Below are 6,989 nucleotides of genomic sequence, written 5' to 3'. Positions count from 1 at the left end.
GGCTCGGACGTAGGGCCCTCAGACCCTGGACATCCCTGCATTCCGCGCCCCGGGCAACGGGGCCAATGCCTTTCAAACAAAGGATTATGTTGTCAGGTCCAAGTGGAAATGTGGAAAATGGAGTCCGTCCGCGTTTCAGGGGACCTCCAAGAAGAGCATCAGTCGGCTGGATAAGCAGATGAGGAAGTTCACAGACATCAAAGAAAAAAAGCAGATCTGCACAAGCGGTCAAAATCAGCATCGAGGGCAACAAAATGCCTTTGTGACCTTCTTGGCTCCCCATCCTGCGCTAGGAAATGAGCAATGGACTCTGTGGAGAAAGACGATATTTTAAATTTTTTTTTAGTGTATCTGTAAATGGTTCAGCTTGTGTCAAATATTGTCCTTGCACTTGCATTTCTCTCCATGTACTTAAAACCATTGGTGTGGGCTTTGTACAGAGGATTACTAGTCCCACTTCTAGAGACTTCACAACAAAATCCAGTCTGGTTTTGGAAAAAAAAAATAACTACACAGGAGAAATACAGATTTTACTTTCCCCACCCACCACAACTATACAAATTCAGCCCAACCAGAGAATTGCACAATTACTCCTGTTACCAATACATATAATAGGGACAGCTGTTACCCAGGAAGCCAGAGGGGCCGGAGGCTTTGGATCTAGTGATGCAGCATTTTGGATACAAGAAATCCATGCTGCTAGACCTACAAAAATTTTACAAATTCAGGGAAAACCAATTGAAGGTATATTGGATACAGGAGCAGATGTTTCCTGCACAGCAGGGAAGGATTGGCCCCCTTCGTGGCCCACACACACCACCTCCACTTCCCTAGTAGGACTAGGCAAGGATCTAATGTAAAAAAGAGTTCGCAGATTTTAACTTGGGCTGATGAAGATCAACATTCAGGAACATTCTATCCCTATGTAATTACGACTATCCCCTTTACATTATGGGGAAGAGATATCTTGTCTCAAATGGGAGTTCTATTTTATAGCCCCAGCGGTGTTTGATTTACTCCTGTTACAAAAAATTACAAGAAAATGAGTTTAAATATTCCTCTCCTCATCATGTTCTACAACATACTCTATTTGTAATTAATATATTAAATGTAGATTCTGAAGGAAATTCCCCGATGTACAGATATTGGAACCCTGATCTAACTAAACCTAAAGCCCTCGTCAAATGGAGAGACTTGCTTACAGGAGCCTGGAAGGGACCTGATGTACTTTTAACCTAGGGGAGAGGATACACTTGTATATTTCCACAGGACGCAGACTCACCTGTGTGGATTCCAGACCGTCTAGTCCGACCTTATGTCTCACCGCCCCCCCCCCTCCCCCCGCCGTCTCTGCCTCACCCTAGCACACCTGACCAGTGCCCGTCTGCAGCAGATGTGCAGCCCTGAGCTGGAACCACCTGTCCATTGGGAGGATCACATGTGCCTCCTTTTTTCTGTCTTTATGTCCCAGTTTTGCCCACATCTCCTTTCCTTTTTCTTTCTTTTTTTAATCTGACTACTTGTTTGCTGGTTCTTTGGCCTTTCTCCTTCTCTTCTGAACACAGCCTTTTCTAGAATCTCCCTACCCTACTGTTCCAGGAAGGGCACTTCCCTTTTCTGCCTTGACTCGGGGGTGTCTGGTATATGCCCCATGCGTGGAGTTGTCTTGTGCCAAGAGCCTGACATCCTGGGCTGAGAAAGCCCTGTCCCGGGACTACATGCTGACAGGCCGTTCCTCCCTTGTCCTGTATTGGCCCCTCTTGCCCTTGTGTCAAGAGGGACCTTCTTCTCACAGTCCATTTGCAGGCGAGGGGAGCCCAAGGCAGGTGCTGGGCGTGGAGGCCGTGGGGGCATAGGCTACCAAGGAGACAGAACTGAACCTCTTGCAGGGGGGCGCTGCCCCTCCCTCATTCGCACACCTCACATCACCCTGGTTGGCCCCGAAGGATGGCTGGTTAGCCAGAGATGGGTAAGATTCCTCAGGGAAGGAACAACCTAAGACAGGCACAGTCGCAGAGGGGCCATCAGGAGACAATTTGGGGGTCAACAGAGGTGGGTCACAGACCCTCACCCCCCAACTTTGCAGAGGCCTGAACCATCACCCCTTCTGAGGGAGGTCTCCAGCCCCCATGGCTGCTTTGCTTCCCACGCCCAGCTCAGATCGGGACCCAGGTAAAGACAGAGACTGGCTGACAGCAACTGCCCTCTCACTGCAACAGGACTTGTTTCCCATTCCTACCTTGGACCACAGGGAAAGGGGCAGCTGAAGGAAAGGGCTGTGTCAGGATGCTGCCTTCTTCCCTTTCTTCTCCCTCTTTTTTCTAAATACTTCCATGCCTTGTAGTTCTTTTGCTTTCTCTTCTTTTTCTCTCTACTACCCTCTATCTCCGCCTCCTCCTCCTCCCTGGTATCATCCATATTGGCTGACCCAGAGAGCACAGCTGACTCCTCCCTGGACACGGACACCACCATCAAACACGGCCCTGATGGACCCTTTGATGCAGCCCTTCAACTCGCTGACGCTTTGGGAAGCCCATCACCAGTGATGTCGCCTGCTAGCCAGATCAACAAGGACAACCAAACCCCCGACTTGAGGACAGCTGAAATCCCTTGACTGAAGAGGCCAGCAACCTTCTACAGGAACAAGTCTCCTTGTGCACTCCATCCACTATGTTTATAGTTATGCTTGCTTATCATTGCCTGTCAGTCTTCTTCCGAGTCTTAAACAATCCATTCCGAGAGGTGGCTGCTGATTTACATGTGCTATCATTTAAAAAATAAAAAGGGGGAATTTGCTGGAAGCCGGTCCATCCTTGCTGCTTGACACAGTCGCTGAAGGGAAGAAACATCTGCACAGCATATGTTTCAAGGGACCTGGCGTATATGGCATACTGTTCTTAATATGTTTGCTCACCTTTTTGGTGCTATGTGTTTTAACCAAGGTCACCTCTCCGAGAAAGGTTGTTTCCCCAGGTAGGGATTTTTCCCTGAAGTTAGGGAGGGAATCAAACCCCCTAACTAAATGCCAGGTGGGTAGTTAATCACTTTAACTATGAACAATCACCCTTAGGCTGCATAATCTTTACTCCCTGGAATGGAGATAAGAAACGCCCTAACCTTTGGAATAGAAATTGACAGGATTAAAATCAACTGGTATAAATACAGATGTAACAAGACAATAAAAGACAGAACCTGGCTGGAGAACCTAGACAGAACTTGGCTGGAGATCCTGGCTAGAGATCCTGGCTAGGCTGCTGATCAACTGAACTCTGTCTCCGTGTCATTCCTTCTTCGCCGACTCTGTCCACACCTTTGGGGGCCCCTGGACCTGCTGGGATTGGACCTCAACAATACTCTAAAATATTTTTTTCCTCCTGCTCTATTTTTGTCCATTAGTATATGTTGTTGATTATATTCCAAAATGAGTGAGATCATATATTTATCTTTCTCCGACTGGCTTATTTCGCTTAGCATAATGCTCTCCAGGTCCATCCATGCTGTTGCAAATGGCAAGAGTTCCTTCTTTTTTATGGCAGTGTAGTATTCCCTTGTGTAGATGTACCACAGTTTTCTAATTCACTCATCTGCTGATGGGCACGTAGGCTGTTTCCAAATCTTATACAGCTAGGTTTATTTGTCTTAGATTTTTTTCAATCAACTTTTAACTTTAGTACAGTCTTAGATTTACAAGAAAATTCTAAAAGATAGTACAAAGAGTTCCCATCTATCCCACATCCCGTTTCACTATAATTAAATCATATATTAATGTGGTGCATTTGTCACAATTAATGAACCCATATCGATACATTTCTAAAGTCCACATTTGATTCAAACTTCTTTGCTTTTTACCTAACATCCTGTTTCTGTTCTGGAGTCCCCTGCAGGACAGCACAGTATGTTCAGTCATCATAGTTTCTCAGACTCCCCCTGGCTTTGATAACCTTGATAATTTTGAAAAGTACTGGTCAGCTATTTTGTAGAATGTCCTTCAATTGCAAATTGTCTGACAGTCTTCTCATGCTGAGGGTGGGATTATGTGTTTTGGGGAGGAAGACTACAGAAGTGCCATTCTCATCACGTCGTATCAAGGACACATGCTATCATCCTGACTTGTCACTGCTGACATTAACCTTGGTCGCCTGGCCAAGGTCAGGTGTGTCAGGTTTCTCTACAGTATAACTACTCCTTTCCTCTCCTTTCCGTACTGTACTCCTTGGAAGGAGTCACCGTGCAGCCCACCCTTAAGGAGTGGGGAGTTATGCTCCATCTCCTTGAGGGTGGACATCTACATAAATTACTTGGAATTCTTTTACATGGGTGATTTGTCTCTTCTCCGTTGATTGGTCAGTTGATTAAGTCAATTGTTTTGTAGCACTATGAATGCGTAGATATTTATACTTTGGGTTGTAATCCAATTCTACTTTATTTTGTTGCTCAAATTGGTCCAGTTTTGGCCATTGGGGGTTCTTGAGTTGGCTTTTGTGTCCCTTTGATACAACCGCACGATTTTTTTGGAGCACTTGCTTGCTTTCTGGCACCACAAGATTCTCCAGGCTTAGCTTGTATATTCTCTGCCTCAGGTCTAGAACCCAACCTCTCTCCAAGGGGCCTGGCTCCTTCCGTTGGACAATGGGTCTCAGTGTTGGGTATGCTGGTTGCTCTTGGGGTGTCATTCTTTCAGGCCCTCTCAGCTGACAGACCAAGGAAATAATGCTGACCTGTGAATGTGTACTAATTGTGTATGTATACTAACCTGTGTGTGTGAACTAACCTGTGTGTGTACTAACCTGTGTGTGTGTATTAACCTATGTGTGTATACTAACCTGTGTTTGTGTACTAACCTGTGTATATGTACTAACCTGTGTGTGTGTACTAACCTTTGTGTGTACCAACCTGTGAATGTATACTAATCGTGTATGTGTATTAACCTGTGTATATGTACTAACCTGTGTGTGTGTGTACTAACCTGTGTGTGTGTACTGACCTGTGAATCTATACTTATCTGTGTGTGTGTACTAACCTGTGTGTGTGTACTAACCTGTGTGTAGACTAATCTGTGTATGTGTACTAACCTGTGTTTGTGTATGAACCTGGGCATGCATACTAACTGTGTATGCGTACATATCTATAAATATTTTATGTATAATCAGTTGTGTCTATGTTGTCGAACAGAATAGCTAATATTAAGCTAAATATGAGTTCATACTAATGTCGCCACTTTAGTTCATTACCACACGGATCATGCTCTTCTGTGATCTCCCATTCCAGCAGCCAGACACCTGGCTCCCAGCTATTTCCTTTATGGTTTCATTTCAGTAGCTGCGTAGAGCAGTTGTAGTTTGTTTCCAACATTTTATTTTGGTTGAATTTTGTTTTGGAAGTATATGAAATACTGAGTTCCAAAAGTCAAAACCATAACAAGGCACCTTCCAGGAGAGCAGGCCTTATCCCAGTTGCCCCTCTGATTTCTTCCCATCGGAGGTAACACTTTTCATCAGCGACTAGTTTCTTCATCCATTGTTTCCTTTAGAAAAGTAAGCGAATATATCAATAGCCACTTTCCTGCCTTTCTTACGCGAGTGGTGGAATACGGCACACCTTCCTCTTCACTCCGCTTTGTGCACTGAACAATAGACCTGGCCAGATGCAGGGAGCCTGTGGCATTCCTTCCTCAGTCCTGCACACGCTCTTCCACACGGAAGTACCCCATTGCTCAGCCGGGCCTCAGTGATCAGCACTGGGGCTTTCCTCCAGGCTTTGCTGTTATGAATAATATTGCCAAGAATAGCTTTGAACATCCAGCATTGCAGACTTCTTTGCCAGTGTATCTTTAGGACGGAGTCCCAAAAGTGGGATTACTGGGTCAAAAGGAATGTACACGTAACATTGGGAGGCGCTGCCAAATTCCTTGCTACGAGAGGGAAAACATTTTGCATTCCCACTAGCAATGCAGGAGAGAGATCTCATTTCCCCACAGTCTTGTCACCGGAATATGTTGTCACACTCTAAAATTTTTGTCTGACAGATGATAAAGAGTAACCCAGTGAGACTTTGCCTGTCTCTTATGATAATGAGGCCCGGCATCTTTTCATACATTTAAATGTCATTTACATTTCTTATTCTGCCGGCTGTCTGTGGATAGCTTTCTGTACTGAGGTTGGAGGGCCACCGCTCTGGCGCGTACAAGAGCAGCACGGAGCCCAGACAGGCCTCATCCTGGAAGGGGCTGACGCAGGTGACTTGCCCGAAACAACAATAGAGAAACACACCGCGCAAGTTCAAGTTTTAAAGTCCTTGCACAGGGATGACATGTCTGGGGAGTTCAGAGGGTCCGGATAAGTGTGAAGGAGTCAGGGAAGGCCTCACAGGGAGGAGTTGGAGCCGAGATTTTGAAAGATGCCTGGGATGGCATAAGCAGAGAGGCGGGGGGTGGGGGGAGGGGGCGGATGGACAGGGAGACAGGACCAAAGTAGGTTGGGAGCGAAGGAAACACGCATGTAGACAGAGGACGCAATGTCTTAGCCATTAGGGTGGTGACTCAGGAGTCAGGCTGCTGGGTTCCAATCCCGGACACACCCTGGGTGAGTGACTTCAGATTCTTCATCTGTAAAAGGTGGTAAGAATAATAGTACCTTCCTCAAGAGTTGTTGTGAGGATTAAATGATATAAACTTCCCCCCAACAGTACCTGGGTCACAAAGCACAGAGGGCCACTCGACCGAAAGCGAATGTTCTATGTGGAACCGTGGGAGGTTTCGTTGGGAAATAGGCATGAGATCGGGTCATGGAGGGCATCAGGCTCTTGCCCAGGAGCTGAGATTGAGTCTAGAAGGCATCCCCAGCCCCACGTGGTGCACGTGAGTTCCACGAGAAACATCCTCAGGGTCTGTGCCCCACACACCCTGCAGGGCAGGCGGCCCAGGCAGCCTCTGCGCCTTCACCTTGACCCTCAGAGCAGCTAGACAGCCAGCCCACCTGTACTCTTAGACT

This window comes from Myotis lucifugus, unplaced genomic scaffold (genome assembly GCF_000147115.1).
Source record: "Myotis lucifugus unplaced genomic scaffold, Myoluc2.0 scaffold_101, whole genome shotgun sequence".
NCBI classification, from domain to species: domain Eukaryota; kingdom Metazoa; phylum Chordata; class Mammalia; order Chiroptera; family Vespertilionidae; genus Myotis; species Myotis lucifugus.
The sequence above is the reverse complement of the archived record's forward strand: the minus strand, read 5'-3'. Positions refer to the sequence as shown.